This window comes from Macaca nemestrina, chromosome 6 (genome assembly GCF_043159975.1).
Source record: "Macaca nemestrina isolate mMacNem1 chromosome 6, mMacNem.hap1, whole genome shotgun sequence".
In the NCBI taxonomy this organism is placed as follows: Eukaryota; Metazoa; Chordata; class Mammalia; order Primates; family Cercopithecidae; genus Macaca; species Macaca nemestrina.
Window position 1 is genome coordinate 66,214,206 of NC_092130.1, and position 19,955 is coordinate 66,234,160.

At 35.0% G+C, this 19,955-nt stretch overlaps 1 protein-coding gene across 5 annotated transcripts in view; it reads right to left on the minus strand.

Moving 5' to 3' along the window:
* LOC105499979 (potassium calcium-activated channel subfamily N member 2) overlaps positions 1-19,955 on the minus strand; it is a 420,672-nt gene that overhangs the window by 302,471 nt on the left and 98,246 nt on the right. For 3 of the 5 annotated variants that reach the window (XM_071098591.1, XM_071098592.1, XM_071098589.1), the window contains one exon: positions 16,766-16,851. The exons of the other annotated variants lie outside the window; for them this stretch is intronic. The gene's annotated coding sequence lies outside the window, so the exon portion shown is untranslated. The remainder of the gene's footprint in view (positions 1-16,765; positions 16,852-19,955) is intronic. 5 annotated transcript variants of the gene reach the window in all.

Below are 19,955 nucleotides of genomic sequence, written 5' to 3' on the forward strand. Positions count from 1 at the left end.
TTTAATACCTTACTTTTCCAAATTGACCGGAAAATGGTACCTCATTTTTCTATCAGTTACTCTGGGTTTTGGAACCTTTTCTCAGCTTTTTATTACAATTTCTGATGAGTTAATATAAGAAAATAACTAAGTACTTTCAAATATGATTCAACAATTTTACATCTAGATTTACTGGGATTGCCATACTATACCCAAATTAACAGGACTATCCAATGACACCAAATTCTGAGCAAAAAAATGTTTATAAATATGTACTTATTTAATATACTGGTCACAGAAATAAACAGTAATTTTTCACTAAGAAATAACATTTAAGATTGCACACATTTCACAATTCCTCAAAGGAAAGAGGAAAGAAACTTATATTTGCCTGAGGCTCCACCTCAGTGGGCAGACTGGTTGGAGTTTCTCCAGGGACCCCCTCCCATCTGGCTGTCTCATTACTGTCTTATATTTCAAGATTTTCATGTGGTCTATAATGACATTGACATGTAAGGATGAATATAATCTTAGATATGATAATTATGCTTAAATCGTTTTTGTAAGAGGAAATACAGGAAAGGTAAAATAATTTACAGTAAAACATATACATCTAGATAATGGCAGAGTAGGCCTTGAACTGAGTTCTACTTACTCCTAGTAGAACTTTTCTTCTCTGTCCTTTTTACCTTTTTTAACTTCAGAATCACCTAGAGGACATTACAAGTTTCTCATAAGGGTTAAGAGCTCTACGATTTATCAACAACCAAGAATCTTTCTAAAACCTGAAATAAAGACTTACATTGCAGCACTTCATTTAAACACCAAAAACAGCCTTGCTAGAATTCTGTAGATTTATGGCACCTTATAATTAAAATTATTTGTTGTAAACAAGAGAGCTAAAATAATTATGCTTTAAATGATACACAGACATGTTACAAAAACAGAATAAACTTATACTTAGTGATACTGTACCTATTATAAAACTAAGTCCAAAAGGAGTTGTATTAGGGATAATCTGAAACCTCAGAAATATTGTTTACATGGTAAAGGGAAAGGGGACAATTAACTAACATTCCTTGAGTGCCTACATTCTGGCAGGAGGGTGGTAAGCATTTTGCATCATTTATCTCATGTAATCCTAAAATAAAAAAGAATCACCATAACCTCACTAGTTTGTTATTCTGATTCAATCTTTAAAACATTAGCATATATTTTTTAATATAATCAAGCATTCTTAACATTAAAGCCACAGGCAAATTTGATGAAAATGTCATAGCAAAAGGCAATCCTATAATTATAAAGTATAACTCATAATGGGCATGACAAATTTTTCTGAATAATTATGAAAAGATAGCATAATGCTTGTTAATTACCGCAGAATTTGCAATCTAAACATCTTTTAGCTCCATTTTTCTTTCTACATATCTTTTTATGATATTTTGATTTAAGTCACTTTATTTCCCCAACACCGCCAGGAATTTATCAACATTTCTGCCATTCTGATAATATTTTTAGATTTTAAGTTATAGAATCACTTTAGAATTCCCTACCAATCAAAGCATTTCCAGTGCTGTAGGGCAGTCCTAATCACTTGCAGCACTGATATATCAGCTAGGCATGGTTGAGAAAACTATGGTACTGAGTTCTTTGTAATTAATAAAGTGTGCTCTTTGCCTTTCACAGTGTTTGGAACAAACTTACACATCTAAGTAACTTAAAATGCTATAGAAAAGAAAGGGAAGAAGGGAAGAAGTCGGCAATATGATTCAGTGCAAGGAACACTGGACTAAAAGCTATTAGACCTATGTTCACAGTCTAACTCTTTTTTTTTTTTTTTTTTTTTTTGAGACGGAGTCTCACGCTGTTGCCCAGGCTGGAGTGCAGTGGCGCGATCTCGGCTCACTGCAAGCTCCGCCTCCCGGGTTCCCGCCATTCTCCTGCCTCAGCCTCCTGAGTAGCTGGGACTACAGGCGCCCGCCACCGCGCCCGGCTAATTTTTTGTATTTTTAGTAGAGACGGGGTTTCACTGTGGTCTCGATCTCCTGACCTTGTGATCCGCCCACCTCGGCCTCCCAAAGTGCTGGGATTACAGGCTTGAGCCACCGCGCCCGGCCCACAGTCTAACTCTTGCATTATCAAGACATATATCTCTTAGCATTTTATTTTAATTTTCTGGGATTTAATTCTTAAACTCATTGTCCTGATTTTCCACCTTTAGAACCTATAAAAAGATGAGCAAAGCAAACTGAAAATAGAAAAGAGAGAACAGCAAAAATCAGGGAAAAATAATAAAATAGCAAACAAGCAAACAGAAAAAGTTTAAAACACTAGAGGTTGGTTACTGGAAAAGATCAACAAAATTCTAAATCTCTAACTAGTCTAATCAAGTGAAAAAAAAAATAAATAAATAAAAAAATAAAAAAAAAGGAGAGCACACCAATTACCAACATCAGAAATGACAGGACTTACGTAACTACAGATCCTACAGAAAATAACTAGAAAAGTAAGAGTATATTATGAACAATTTTATACTGCAAATTCAACACTTAGATGAAATGGACAGATTCTTCAAAAATACAACTTACTAACAATGACAAAAGATGAAGCAGAAAATCTATTTTTATATCTATCAACAAATTGAATTCAGAGTTTAAAATTTTTCCACACACTCCATGTCAAGATAGCTTTACTAAAGAATTTTCGCAAATATTTTAAAAAGTAACAACAATAATCTTACACATGCTCTCATAAAACAGGAAAGTGGGAAACATTTCCAAACAGTTTATGAAGGTAGCATAATCCCAATATTAAAAAATGACAAATTCATTCCAAAAAGAAAACTATGGACCAATGAGAGCCATGAACTTAGGGAGAAAAAGTCTTTAAGATATTAGCATACATAAAAATGATAAGATATCATGCCAAGTGAGGTTTATTCCAGAAATGCCAGATGGATGTAACACTTAAAAATAAATCAATGTGATTCACTCTATTAGGATTATAAAGAATAAAAACTTCATGATCATTTCAATAGATGAATAAAAATATTTTACCAAATTCAGCATCTGTTCATGATTAAAAATAAAATAGACTCGACAAGCCAAGAAGAGAAACTAAGTTCCTCTCCTCAATCTGATTGAAGCATCTATAAAAATCTACAGCTAACACTTTATTTAATGATGACATATTAGTGCTTTCCCCTACGTTGTGAAAAAAGGTTATGATATTCACTCTCAAAACTTCTATTCAACATTGTACTGAAACTGTAGCCATTGCAATAAAATAAGAAAAAATAATGAAATGTGTAGCAAACAGAAATAAAGTAAAACTATCACTATATGCAAATGATATAATTGTTCACATAGAAAAATCTATAGAATATAAAAACTAGAAACCAATAGATGAATTTAGCAAGTTTGAAAGATACAAGTCTAATATATGAAAACAAGTTGTATTGTTACATAATTGCAGCTAACAGCTGGAATATGAAATTAGAAACATAGTTCTGCAAAACCACATACAACATTTAGGGATAGGTTTAGGAGAGATCAAAAAATCCTCTATACTAAAAACCATAAAATATTGCTGAAAGAAATTCAAGTAACCATAAATACATGAAGAAATATATAATTTAGTGGTTGGAAGGCTCAATATTGTTAAGATGTAATTACCTCTCTATTAAGTCAATGAAATCCCCATAATTTTCAGTTATTTTTGTGAAACTCAAGACATGCTTCTGAATTCTATATGCAAATATAAAGAAACATACATCTCATACCCATATTTTAAAAGGTAAATAAGGTTCAAGGACTTATCCTACCTGATTTTCAGGCTTACTATAAAGCTAGAGTAATAAGGACAAATCAACAGGCAGGATCAACTAGATCAATGAAATAGAACTCAGAAGTAGACTCATAATTCTAAAGTCATTTGAGTTTCCACAATGAATCCAAAGTATTTTAATGGGGGAAGAATAGACTTTTCAGTAAAGAGTCCTGAAATAAATGGATATCTATATTTAAAAAAAATCAACTCTAACCCACACCATACATACACAAAAATTATTTTTTTTTTGACACAGCATCTCCATCTGTTGCCCAGGCTGGAGTACAGTGGTTTGATCTCAACTCACTGCAATCTCTACCTCCCAGGTTCAAGTGATCCTCCTGCCTCAGCCTCCCTAGTAGCTGGGACTACAGGCGCATGCCACAATGCTGGGCTAATTTTTGTATTTTTAATAGAGATGGGGTTTCACCATGTTGGCCAGGCTGATCTCCAACTCCTGACCTCAGGTGATCCGCCCACCTCAGCCTCCCAAAGTGCTGGGTTTACAGGCACAAGCCACCACACCTCACCCACAAAAATTAATCCGAAGTGGATACAGGTCTAAACATAAGAGCTAAAACTACAAGAATATTTAGAAGCAAACATAGAAGAGTACCTTTGCAACTTTGAGTTAGGCAAAGATTTCTTAAACAGGAAACAGAAAACAACAATCATAAAAGAAAAAATTGATAAACTAGACTTCATTAAAATGTAAAACTGTCTAAAAAATCATTAGGAAAATGAATACACATGTACTCAATACAAGGAGAAATTAATGGGCAAATGTCTGCTGTATAGAATGTAAAATAACTCATAACTCAGTAATAAGAATATAACCATCCAAAAAATAACAGCAAAGTGTTTGAAAACACTTCTACATAAGACATATGCATTGCCAATAAGCACATTAAAAATCACTCAATATATTTATCCATCAGGGAAATGCACATTAAAACCACAAGGTGATACCAATACATACAAAACAGAATGCCTAAAATTAAAGACTAATGAGATCAAACATTGGCAAGAAAGAAGACCAATTGAACTCTCATAAAAATGATGCAACCACTTTGGAGAAATGGTTGGCAATTTCTGGAAAACTAAACCTACATCTACCCTATGACCAAGCAATTTCAGTACTAGGTACTTACTCAAGAGAAAAGAAAGCATATGTCCACAAAAATACTTGCATGAGAGTATTCATAGCAACTTTATTCATATAAACCAAAATGGAAATAGCCAAGTTATCTATTAATAAGAAATTAGAGAAACATAAACATACATGATGAAATACTACTTAGGAATAAAAAAGAACCAACTACTCATTCGTGTAACAAAATACGTCTGAATTTTAAAAACATTATGCTGAATGAAAGAAGCATTACACAAAAGAGTAGATAATTGTATGACCCCATTGATACAAAGTTCTAGAACAGGCAGAAATAGTAAGACAAAATCCAATCAGTGGTTGTCTCTGAGGAATTTGTAAGAAAGTGGACTAGGAAGGGGGCTGAGGGAACTTTTTGGGGTGATGGCTATATTCTGTATTTTATTAGGGCTTGACACAGGGTTGCCACAAACCCTCGGATGCAATATCTGCAAAGCTCATAAAGCAAATGGCAATTAAACAACGTATGCCAGTATCTACATACATATATATGTATATATAGCCCAATTATTTGACATTAATATAATAATAGATAATAAAAAGATTTTTGCATAGAATGGCTTTTATTTAAAATATTATAATTCTTATATTTTTCTTTTAAAATTATTAAAATAACACAAGAATTTGATTAAAAGCAAAGCCCTCAAAATTCAGCACTTTTAGAGTGTTAACTATAAACATAGAGGCAAGAAATTTAAGGAAGAATATAATTGTTAGGGCTATAAATATTGTATGAAATGTATTGCTAACTGTAATTGTGCCAGTAAGCGAATAAAAACAAGCCTTAAATACAGTAGTTTTAGTTGTATACAAAATGAGACTCCGTAGTAGTGACTGAAGTTCTGTGTAGAGAAGATCATGAGCTCAAATTGAGATTCAAAGAAAAAAAAATGTCCATATGGATTTGGGAGGTAGGAACCATAGCCCAAGTATGATGAATTTATCCACTCAAACTATCTTATCACTCGTTATTCAACATTTAACTTATACTCCATTTTGTCTTGTTATATTTGTCCACAGAGTGCACCTACCCTCGTGCTTCAGGAAAAAGACATTTGACCAATATCCCTTGACCTATAGAAGTCAGGTTCAATCTTCTTTAAAAATACATTTAATAGGTTGAAGCAAAGGGTGAAAAACCTAGGATTAATAAAATAAAGATGAATGGCTGTAAATGTTTCTTGTGTTTTATCTCTCTAAATATTTTAAGCTCCTTGAAGATAATATCCATACTTTCTATTCTTTGCATAGTCTCTATCACGGTGTGAGAATGTGGTATTTGATTTCAAAAATGTGTTTAATTAAGATGAAAAATTTAAAAACTACTATATGGCTGAGTCTTATTTTAAGGTTTTCAACGCTCTACTGTGAGGAAATGGGTAGCTAGTGTTGCTGTGGGAGTGACGATTGTGCCTGGGGAGGTAAAAATAAACCAAAGAAAGCTTTAGAAAAAAAAAAAAAGTTTGACATTTTCTTTGAGAAGTCCAAACACTGTCTAAAAGTAGACAGGGCAGTTTCCCAAGATAAGGAAAGGAGAGTATAATGAAAGGAGCATGGGCTCTTTACCTACTGACTGGCTCAGTGACCTTAGGCTAGTCCTTGACCCTCTCTGTGCCTTTACTTTCTAAATGGACATAATAACCTCTGATTGAAAGCACAACGAGGAGGAAAAGTGCGGGTACTTTCTCATTAAAACACTTGGTAGGCCTCTAATAAATGAGAGCTGAAATACCTCTGATGCCGAGTGAAAAAGCTCTTGTTTAGTTCCCTTCTATATTGAACAAAGGTTACTCTGTGTAGCCAATATCATACCGCAGAAGTGATGCCATGCTCCTTCTGATATTAGGTTATAAAAAACCTGGCTTCTGTCTTGGACATGTTCTTGTTCTCTCCTTCCTTTCTCTTATATCACTCTGGGGAAAGCAAGCTCCCAGGTTGTGATCAGCCCTATGGAGAAGCACATGTGGAAAGGAACTGAAGCTTCCAGTCAAAGCCAGCATGAACAGAGGCGTGACAACAATCACTTGAGTGAGCTTACAAATAAATTTTGTAGCTCAGTAAGCCTTGAGATGACTGCAGCTCCAGCCTACAGCTTAAGTAAAACTTTGGGAGAGAATCTGAGCTGGAAGCATTCAGTTAAGCCATATCTGTGTTGCCGACCATCAAGAACTGTGAGACAATAAATAAATACTTGTTTTCAAACTGATGAGCTTGGGCCCAATTTGTCACATAGCAATGGATAACTAATACAGTTCCCCAAGTTTATGTTCCACCAAATGAATTCTGTCTTGGAGGGATCTCAAAGAGCCTACAGATGCTAATGTCTTTGCATTCAAAGTCTCCAGGGGCTAGACCATATTCAGAGTCCCTCTTAAACTACAAACAGATTTAGAAAAGATTGAAGGTCACAGGAAAGCTAATTTACTTGCCAAGTGTTTCTGGTCTTAACTGAGAAAATATGTCAACCCAGACATCAAAGTGCAATTTAAATGGAATACATTCACATGATCTGGCCTCCTTAGCAAAATGACAAATAAAACCCTAACTCTATGACTAACCTTAATTTTAGAGTGAGATAAAATGCAATGGGAAATTAACTGCTTTATTCTTGGAACTGTTAAACAGAAGCACTTAAAAATATCAAAAGAATAGTGTTACATAAAACCAAGAGGAGCCCCACTAAAAGGCTAAATGAATTGAAGTGGGAAAATTATGCATTGTAGAGGTTCCTATTGCAAGGGAAATAAAGAGATCAGGCTTTGGAGAGGGAATGGGTAATTGTATCTGGAATTTGTCACCTACAGTTTCTGATAATCTTCCAACAGTTTTGAAAATGTGTGTACTTCCATAGAAACTGACTATCTTTAACAAGCTTGACCACATACAGTTTTTCCTGAAATGTAATATAATTACATAGCTGAGCTGTGTGTGAATTTATCTTCAGATGGACACATTCTACCACCAGATGAAGCAAATCAGATCAAAGTGGAAAGCAACTGCCAGATGGTAAATAGTTTATGGAACTCTCATTTGGCCACCTTCCATTTATTTATTATATTTTTTAAGTTATGGGAAAAGTTGAGCCTTTATAGAAGTCAGAATACACATGCAGTGGGAAGTCTATACATTTCTTATTTAATTACTGATGAAAATGTAAAAAAATTTTACCGATTTATCTCAGCATGTTTTATTATCTTCATTTTCTTCCTTGGTGGAGAGGAAAGGGCAGTGAATAGGAAAAATACAAAAAGATATCACATTTAAGAAGAGGTTCATTGTCTTTCATGACTAAATTAAAAACAATGTCATATGTTAAAATTGCAAGGCACTCAAAGCTTAAGACAGGCTTAATACAGGTTTCTGAATTTGGATTTTAACATATGCTGTTTTACAAAGACCTCAAATCTATTTTTATTTTTATTTGATTTAACCTGATGTCTAATTGACCAAAATTGTTTGTTTTCTTTTCTTGTCTTTTCTCTTTTCCTTAACTGAAAATATAATGTTTTAAATTAATGTTTTAAATTTAAAACAGAATACTAGGATTGCAATGCCTTGATTAATTACCTCATACTTTAACTTTCAAAGTTATTCTAGGTTTTCACAGAGTTAGCACAATTTTAGTTACTCTATAAAAATTCTCTAATTATTATTGTTAATATATTTATTAAATATCTATGTTTTGGGAATTATGTTAATGCTTTATATGGTGTATTTCATAATTAACTTTGCAAATTTTACCTTAGGTCACCAACAATTGTATGAAATTATTTCACAAGTCCCCCAAGGCTAATGGAAAAAAATATATATATATATATATGTGTGTGTGTGTACAAAATACATATGAATTTACTTGTGATGTGTGACATGCATAGAAAACAGCATGTTAGCCATGTTGCTATTATCCAACACTTGATATCTAATATTTAATAACACAAAAATGTTGGATGCCTGATTTTAGGGTGTGGAAAATGAATGAAGTGATTGTAGGCCATTTACTCTGTGAGTTTTTCAGAGATGAGTAGAGAGTTATGGTTTAAAAAATAAATCTGTTCCTCCTTTAAGAAGAAAAAGGAAGTAAAGAAGAGGTTGCATACTGGAGAGAGACTAAGGTAAAGTTCTATATTAACTTACATATTTTTATCTTGTAGAGATGCAAATAATTTTTGTTTGGTGAAAAAATAAATCTCCAAAAGTTATTATTCATTGCCCTCATAAAACATTAAAGAGTTCTGCATCTAATATCACTTTATTAAATTGCTTATGAATACCTAGCTCCTCAAATGCTCTTTGGATTAGTTTAGCACCTTACTGGTACTCTCATTAATAAATATGTAGAAGAACACCTTTGACATGTGTTTATTTTATATCTGCATGAGAGTCATGACTAGTGACTAATGGCTTCTAGTAATAATGATAATAGCATTCTTTATTAATGCATCATCCAAAAGCAACTCCATTCCTCTCAGTCATTCTTGTGATGTTTTCTTAATGATATTAGAATGTAAAGTATTTGAGCAATTCTAGCCCACGAATACAATGTTTTATAAACTTAGATGTTCAGCCTTACAGAGCCAAAGTCTTTGGAACCCTGGGAAATGCAGGCTTAATAGATCACTTTCTTTGACAGGAATAACAGATTATGTTCCCCAAAAACAAAGAACTAAGGAAGAAATACCAAAAAAAAAGTTATGATTATAAACGGTGTTATAGCTTTGTCTGTAGTGATTCCCAGGATCAATTTTCCCTCCAGGGGACATTTGGCAAAGTCTGAAGACATTTTTGGTTGCCATACTTGGGAATGGGTGCACTGGCATCATGTGGTTAAGGAACATGGATGCTGCTAAAGATTCTGCATTACACATGACAGGCCCAACAACGAAGAATTTTCCAGCTGAAAATGTCATCAGTGCTAAGGTCAAGAAACACTGGTCTACAGTAGCAAAGAAAAGTGATTTGAGAAATTATCGGGCAACAACAAAAAAGAAAACAATTACAGATGAAATGTAATTAACTCCAATAAAAATATGTATGTGACTATCATATTAACCTAAGAAATAACTGTATAGCAACTACCTTTGAAATCTACTGTTTTCAGGAGATAAAGCTTGCAATTCTTTTCAGAATTGATGTAGAACATTAAGAATATCAAGTTCTTTTCATTTTTTACAGTAACTGGCAAAATGACAAATTATACAGCAATTCAACTAAAGTGCAATTGCAACTAGTTTATGGGCTACATTAAGTCACAAAAGAATTAAAATATTTCGTAGATTTAATCCCATTTTTGGTCATTTATTACCGGAATTTTTGTGCAAAGTGTCTATTTTCTCCCTGTAAAATGTGTCCTTGAGTGTGCCTATACATTACATCTCCCTCCGTCACTATTAGAATTTCAGAAATTATTTCACCTACAGAACTATACCTGTTTTTTCAAGATGTTCAGCATAAAAATACTACTATCAGGCCTTTCTCTTTGAGTATATAACAAAATTTTCACCCTTTCAAAGTGATGCAGATCCCACCATATGTGATTATAAATGTTTTTCACCTTTGATGTGTATACCTGATGCACAAGAGTCTATTCAGAAATTTAAGAGTACATTATTTTAAACGGTGGAAACAAATTTATCTATGCCTAGAAAGAGCACAACTTAATGTTGCAGAAATTCAAAATCTTTAGATATTGGCAGCACAGATGCCAATCCTTAGTAAGAAACTTTATAATACATATACGTGGCAAGTTATAACATTTTATGTTTGAGAATAATATCAAATCTAAGAATTCCTCATAATCCTAAAGAGATAGCAATTGTTAACATTACAGTATTAATCATTCTAATCTTTTTAGAAAAACATTTCTGAAACCACAGCTTATAAATACCTCTTGCTAAACAAGCCCAAACTGTCATAACATGCTGATAATTAAAAGAAAACAGCCCAACAAATAAATAGTATCAGTGGTTAAAAGTGATGCAGTGTTGGAGGGACTAAGGATTTTAATTATTTCTTGAGAATTTTAGTTATTTCCTGATGTGAGGACACAGCACAACTCACATAGTCTATTGGGGGCAGCTTCGGTTTCACATATACTAAGGGCTCAAATGATAATTTCCCATTTCCTGCCCTGCCTTGGACAGAAAATCCAGTTCATTTAATTGATATTTGGCAGCTGTTGTGGCAGCCAAAATTATCCCAAGGATAGATTATTATATTTTAATCCATACCTGAGGAAGCAGGCCTTTTGGAATTAATCAGGAATTAAATTTCATAACATCCTGTTTTATTGAGAAGGGAAATATACAAATTCACCTACAAGGGTATGCCAAACACAGAGGTTTTTCATTGCACCTGAGCAAACACGGCATGACTGGATGCAGCTGAAATCTTTGAAATATACATCAAAGGACATGCAACGCAGAATAAATTCTTCCGGTTTTGTATGATAGAGAATCTTCCATTTCAGGCAAAGGTCAGTTCAGAAGTGAAGTAAGAGATACAAGAAAACTTAGGCTTTACAAACTTAAAATGAGACAATGGGCAGGTCAGTTTCCATAATCTACTCTAAATGCTCTTGTCTATACTAATGCCACACTCTATAAGGCAACCATTATCCATCTGCAGTAGGTCTGTTTGTGTCACTGCTTAGCCAGAAAGCAAACTTACTATGGGAGGCAATTCTTCAGAAACACTTTCTGTGTTGTTTTCTAAGATACCACTGTCTCCAGCAGGGTTCATGTATCTTATGAAGCCATGACAGCTATCCAGTGGGTTATACTGGGGGACAAAATTTGCCAGCTGTCCTTGGGTTTTCTAAATTCATTTTGTTTTTGATAGTTTTACTTCAATTGAAATAATTTTTAGCCACTTGAAGAGTTTGAAAATAATGTTAGGGTTAGGGTTAGGGTTAGAAATATTTAACTAAAAATGCACTTTGGGGGAAACATACTGACTTAGAATTTATTTGTGAAAATTAGACATGTAAAGGCTCTTTCATTATCATACTTTGTCATGATGACATTTCAGAAAAGTTAAAATAAAAAACATGCTTGGAGGTTGAGTGCAAAAAAAAAGTAAAAAAATAAAAAACATTATTTTATAACTAAATTTTTAGTGAATCTGCCATCTCATTGCTAGTATCACTAATGATTTTCTCAGACATTTTCTGCTTTGATACTTTTAGACATGATCATCGATGAAAAATAAAAATAATATAGTAAAACTATTCTATAACATCAAATGTTACAATAGCCACAAATAAAATTAAATATGTAGGAATTAACAAAAGAACTAAAGAATTTATGCAATGAAAAATACAAAACACTGATGAAAAAAATTAAAGAGGACACCAAAAAATGGAAAGACAGTCTACGTTCATGAATTGGAAGAATCAATATAGTTAAAATGCTCCTACTACCCAAAGTAATCTACAGATTCAATGTAATCTCTATCAAAATACCAATGACATTCACAAGAATAGAAAAAACAGTTCTACAATTTGTATGGAATCACATGCACACACACACACACACACAAAAAAGAAAAACCAGAACAGCCAAAGCTATCCTGAACAAAAAGAACAAAACTGGAGAAGTCACATTACCTGACTTCAAATTATGCTACAGAGCTATAGTAAACAAAACAGCATGGTGCTGGCATAAAAATTGACACATAGATCAATGGAACAGAATAGAGAACCCTGAAACAAATTCATATACCTACTGTGAATTCATTTTTTACAAAGGTACCAACAACATACATTGGGGAAAAGACAGTCTCTTCAATAAAAAGCGCTGGGAAAGCTTGATATTCTTATGCAGAAGAAACTAGGCCCCTATCTCTTGCCATATACAAAAATTGAATAAAAATGAATTAAAGATGTACACCTAAGACCTCAAACTACAAAACTCCTGAAAGAAAATATTGAGGAAAATCTCCAGGATATTGGTCTGCACAAAGATTTCTGGAGTAATACCCCACAAGCACTGGCCACCAAAGCAGAAATGGACAAATAGGATCACATCAAGTTAAAAAGCTTCTGCATAGCAAAGGAAACAATCAACAAAGTGAAGAGACAACCCACAGAATAAGAGAAAATATTTGCAAACTACCCATCTGACAAGGTATTAATAACCAGAATATATAAGGAACTCAAACAACTCTACAGAAAAAAATCTAATAAGATTAAAAAATGGGCAAAAGATCTGAATAGACATTTCTCAAAAGACATACAAATGTCAAATAGGCATATGAAAGGTGCTCAGCATCACTGATCATCAGAGAAATGCAAATCAAAATAACAATATAATATATATTATATATTATAATACATGAGATATATATGTTATATAAACTATAATATATATATTACTAAATATGTGTCATCCCCTTATATTTTCCCACTTGAAAGCTTCCATGATGCAGTATAACTCTCCCACATACTGTAAAGTTTTTTTAATTTCCAGAAAGACAAGGTCATTCTCTAATTGTTAAGAACTTATGAACATCCCAGTGATAGCTAAAATAGAGGTGAGGAAACGCGTAAGTTGGTAAGTTGGTGAGGGATGAGAAGGCTGGAATGGTTGAAGATGTTGGCTTAACAGGTAATAGTATAAGTCTTAGAATTTCAAAAAATAAGGTGAAAACCCTAGAAATGGAACCAATCTTCCTACCTTCCTTGTTAATATTTATTAAGTGCTTTGCATGATACTTTGCCCATAATAGGCACTAAATAAATCTTTGTTGAATTAACAAGTGGTGCTGGTAGTTCACTTTGTGGTGTAAATTGGTAGGTTGGGATGAAAGTAAGGGTTGTACAAAACTGAGAATCAACTGGAGAAACCATATATGGTCATCTTCAAGGGCTTATCTTCAATATCTTTGTAGAAACTTCCCTTCCCTTGGTCAAGCTTGGAAGCATCATATGATCAATAAAGTTTCCTGAGTTCCTAAAACCCAGAGTAGATTCCATCTTTTTCATCTTCACTGCTTTATCACAACCAGAGGGCTCCATACTATACACCCTGAAAACTGGGATAATTATACTGATAAGTTCACACCTTCCTCACACACAATTTAGCTCACTTTCAGGCTACATGAGTGCAAAGTCATAAACACATGGTAAAGCAGCCATAAAATGACATTCCACAGGTCAAAGAGTACATTTATAGTTACCATGCAAAATCATTAGTGAGTAGCCCTCAGGGTATTCATTCAAAATTAGCATTAGGCATCAAGGGGAAAATATGAAGGTGGAGAGAGCACAATTCTCAAAAAAAAAAAAAAAAAAGCACATAAGAAAAGCAACGCTCTAGAATTCCACAATTTTAAATAAGTTTAAAGTTTAGAGAGGAAAGTCCTTAATGAGGGACCAGTGTATGCCCATACATGCTATAAGGAGAGTGATAAAGTCCTAAACATATACTATGGGTCTGGGTTCTGCTCCCAAGGAGCAGGAGGAGTGAAGGAGAAATAGAGTGTTGTTTTGAAAACAAAATATTAATTGAATAATTAGTAAATCTCAATAAATTCCTCCACTGATTTTCTAAAATGTTTTAGTCAAAGGAACAATATTGATATTTTACAAGGCAATGAGAAACAAATGAAGTATCAACTATTTGAGTGTTTCTCCTCCAACTCAGAGAGCATGGTACCTATGAGGTATGTGTCATATTAAAGAGAACTGCAAAGGTTTTCTTTTATGTTGTTGTTATTATTTTGTAACATCCAATGTGGCCTCCAAGTTGAAGACAAAGCTACTAGAATGCATGCTTCCTTCCTAAAAATGGCTTTTACTTTGGTACTTTTAGACATGGTCATTGATATAAGAATATTAAATTTTAAAAATTAAAAATTAAAAAACCAGTGGAACATCAGAATGGAAAGATAGTCAGGATCAGTATTCAAAAGTCAGACCACAAGTCTTATTCAATTGTTAAAGCTGGGTAACAAATATAATTTTGAGCCTCGCAGACTGAAGCCAAAAGTGAAATACACTCACCACACCTATGTGATAAAAAAGAATTAATTCTGAGGAAAAGCATAGCTTGAAATAATGGAGAAATGTGTTTGTTTTTGGTGGATTTTTTACAAAGGGAACAACGATGTAGTCCAGGTAAGCTGGTTTCTAAAGGTCTGCCTGAATTCAAGAATGTAATTTAGGGCATTGAAAGAAATACAAAGCTTAAAAGCAAATACAAACATAGGTAAATGAGTAGGTTTTTGGAAAAAAAATTGAGACAGATTTTAAGTTTGTATTTTCTGACACTGCATACAAATATTTAAGGTTATCAATTGAGAGAAGAGCCATAAATGTTCAACTTTCGACATATGCAAAGTTGGATATTGTTGTCATCCTCTTAGGAAAATGTGTCCACTGTATGCAGGAAAATATGGCGGCCCCAACTTCATGTGGAGGTGTGATGCATAGGTATCTGCAGATAGGGTAAAGCTTTTCCTTTGAAAAAAGTTCTGGTCTATCCCAGCACACAGATTAAATGATGTGCAGTGTTACGCACCACAAAGCATAGCCAAAGAAAGTAATTTTATGAAAAAATTTTACTAGTCATTAATATTATGCCACTATTGTCTTAACAAAATTTCAATAAAACCCATATAGGATCTTATTTATGCACAATAGTTTCTTAGCAAATCCTTAAAAATCATTTAGTTGTAAAATATATTGTGAGGTAAAGGAATATTTTGACCTGCTCTGTAAGAGTGTTACATATAAGTTAATTATGTGATGATGAACGCCACCAAAATTATGCTTTTCAAGTAGGACAGTTGAGCTCAAGGCAAAATTTTTGACGTTAAACAGCAATCAATTATCTGTTGAGGTTATTCCTAGTGACAGTTGTTGACAATGATTGAATGACAATCAATTATCTATTGAGATTATTCCTAGAGACAATATAACATAGTAAGTAGGGAAGAAGAATAATCATCTTTCCATTTACAATAGCAGGAAGGTGTGCATCAAACCAATCCAGAAATAATTAAAATAATTCACTAAGGTGCTGGTTAATAAGAAGGGGGCCTAAATTATATTCCTATTTCACACTGCTCAAAATTATCATCTTCTCTGAAACATTTTCATCAGTCCTTATCTCCTCTCTGACATATTAAATATTCAGTTCTATAAATACATCAATAACCTGGAATCTATATTAAGCTTCTATAACTTATCCCAACTATTTCCAGAATAGGGGAAACACAAACATCTATGTTCTTGTTCAATATCTCTTTCTACCTCACTTCTCACCAAAAGGGGTGAACATGAAACTAACCTGTCAGATTCCAAAACTCATACTGAACCATACTGCAACCAAGAGGTTACAGTACATTAAAAGATGGAGCACATAATAATGGCTCTCTCGCATTCTTCCTGTCTTGTATCTAAACTGCAGAGGAGATAAAAGTTCCAGGAACTAATCCCCAGAATATGTCTATTTATTTCTCCCACTTGTCTCTGCTTCATCCTTTGCAGCCAGAATGTCTTTTTTCTTTTGGGAAATTTAGCATGCTTTTTCATATGTCCTGTACTACTCTCTCCCACTCTGGCTCTTACTCTTCCATGTTGTCTTAGAATTTTGTCTGATAGAGTTACAGAGTTCCCACCAACAGCCTCTGGGTTGCCCCCGTCTTCCAAGCCAAGTGAACTAGGTTACAATGAGAAGTTCCCATTTGACATTGACATTGCTCCTTGTATCTTTTATTAGTCCATTCCCACACTGCTCTACATAACTATCTAAGACTGGGTAATTTATGAAGAAAAGAGGTTTGACTCACAGTTCTGTAGGCTGAATAGGAAACATGGCTGGAAGGCCTCAGGAAAGTTACAATCATGGCAGAAGGCGAAGAAGAAGCAAGCACACCTTACAAAGACAGAGAAGGAGAGGCAGTAAAGAAGGAAATGCTACACACTTCCAAACAACCAGATCTCGTGAGAACTCACTCACTATCATTAGAACAGCAAGGTCGGAATCTCTCCCCATGATCCAATCACCTCCACCAGGCCCTATCTAAAATACTTGGGATCACAATTTAACATGAGATTTGGGCGGGAACACAGAGCCAAACCGTATTATATGTAGAGATACATCTTCCTTGGGATTCTTTTAGTGAGTGAGGAGAGATAATGGTGATGTAGAAAGCCAGAATTCTTGGGTTCACTAGCCATATATCATTAATAATTAAGACAAAATATTTGGCATAATTTCAGCTAGTGTTAGGACAAGAAATGGTCTTGTTACATGCTACAGAACAGACCACAACACATCATTGTGCCAATCCACTGACACTGAGAACAGAGAGCCTAGCCAATAAAATATCCTGACCATATAATAAAATGGAAAGAAAATATAAATAAAAACTATAAAATTTTAGCTTGTTCTCAACAAAATTTACTGCAAATGAATCTAATATTAGCAAGCTGACATAACTAATGCCTATTCTTCATGAAGAATATTAGCCTTGAGAAACAGGCTTATGATTTGTCAAGGACAAAGCTGGCTTACTCATTGGAAGAAATGCTCAACCAACCGGAGATTTATGAATCTGAGGAGATAAAGTAGTGTCTTTTAGGCAAAAATAGCCCTATTTTGAAGTATTTAATTAAAGACAAGGAACTTGCTGTATTAAAGTAAAACATGTTATTAGCAGAGAGAATGATAAATATCCCATTGAAAGTAAATAGAAAACCTGTAACCAGACTTCTATGTGTGTGTGTATTTATCATACTGCCTAGATGTTGTATGTGTGTGTATATATATATTCACATATATAGGATTATATATCTGCATACACACACACACATATATATATAAAATGCTATATATATTTAAAATTTAAAAAAAAGAGAGGATGGTTCCAAGAAGGCCGAATAGGAACAGCTCCAGGCTACAGCTCCCAGTGTGAGCAACACAGAAGACAGGTGATTTCTGCATTTCCAAATGAGATACTGGGTTCATCTCACTGGGGCATGTCAAACAGTGCGTACAGGACAGTGGATGCCGCCCAACGAGTGAGAGCCAGAGCAGGGTGAAGCATTGCCTCACCCAGGAAGTGCAAGGGGTAAGGGAATTCCCTTTCCTAGCCAAGGGAAACCGTGACACACAACACCTGGAAAATTGGGTCACTCTCACCCTAATAATGCACTTTTCCAAGGGTCGTAGCAAATGGCACACCAGGAAACTATATCTCACACCTGGCTCAGAGGGTCCCACGCCCATGGAGCCTCCCTCATTGCTAGCACAGCAGTCTGAGATCTAACTGCAAGGCGGCAGCAAGGCTGGGGGAGGGGCACCTGACATTGTTTAGGCTTGAGTTGGTAAACAAAGTGGCAGGGAAGCTCAAACTGTGTGGCACTCACTGCAGCTCAAGGAGGCCTGCCTGCCTCTATAGACTCCACCTCTGGGGACAGGGCATAGCCAAACAAAAGGCAGCAGAAAACTCTGCAGATTTAAACGTCCCTGTCTGACAGCTTTGAAGAGAGTAGTGGTTCTACCAGCACGGAGTTTGAGATCTGAGAATGGACACACTGCCTCCTCAAGTGGGTCGCTGATGCCCGAGTAGCCTAACTGGGAGGCACCCCCCAGTAGGGGCAGATTGACACCTCACATGGCCGGGCACTCTTCTGAGACAAAGCTTCCAGAGGAACGATCAGGCAGCAACATTTGCTGTTCAGCAATATTCACTCTTCTGCAGCCTCTGCTGCTAATACCCAGGCAAACAGGATCACGAGTGGACCTCCAGCAAAATCCAACAGACCTGCAGCTGAGGGTCCTGACTGTTAGAAGGAAAACCAACAAACAGAAAGGACATCCACACAAAAACCCCATCTGTAAGTCACCATCATCAAAGATCAAAGGTAAATAAAACCACAAAGATGGGGAAAAGACAGAGCAGAAAAGCTGACAATTGTAAAAATCAGACCGCCTCTCCCCCTCCAAAGGAATGCAGCTCCTCGCCAGCAACAGAACAAAGCTAGATGAAGAATGACTTTAATGAGTTGAGAGCAGAAGGCATCAGACGATCAAACTTCTCCAAGCTAAAGGAGGAAGTTGGAACCCATCGCAAAGAAGCTAAAAAGCTTGAAAAAAGATTAGACTAATGGCTAACTAGAATAGCCAATGTAGAGAAGTCCTTAAATGACCTCACAGAGCTGAAAACCATGGCAGGAGAACCACGTGACAAATGCACAAGCTTCAGTGACCGACTCGATCTACTGGAAGAAAGGGTATCAGTGATTGAAGATCAAATGAATGAAATGAAGTGAGAAGAGAAGTTCAGAGAAAAATGAGTAAAAAGAAACAAACAAAGACTCCAAGAAATATGGGACTATGTGAAAAGACCAAACCTATGGCTGACTGCTGTACCTGAAAGCGACAGGGAGAATGGAACCAAGTTGGAAAACACTCTGCAGGATGTCATCCAGGAGAACTTCCCCAACCTAGCAAGGCAGGCCAACATTCAAATTCAGGAAATACAGAGAACACCACAAAGATACTCCTCAAGAAGAGCAACTCCAAGACACATAATTGTCAGTTTCACCAAAGTTGAAATGAAGGAAAAAATGTTAAGGGCAGCCAGAGAGAAAGGTCAGGTTACCCACAAAGGGAAGACCATCAGACTAACAGCAGATCTCTTGGCAGAAACACTACAAGCCAGAAGAGAGTGGGGTCCAATATTCAACATTCTTAAAAAAAGAATTTTCAATGCAGAATTTCATATCCAGCCAAAATAAGCTTCGTAAGTGAAGCAGAAATAAAATCCTTTACAGACAAGCAAATGCTGACACATTTTGTCACCACCAGGCCTGCCCTACAAGAGATCCTGAAGGAAGCACTAAACATGGAAAGGAACAACTGGTACCAGCCATTGCAAAAACATGCCAAAATGTAAAGACCATCGATGCTAGGAAGAAACTTCATCAACTAACGGGCAAAATAACCAGCTAACATCATAATGACAGGATCAA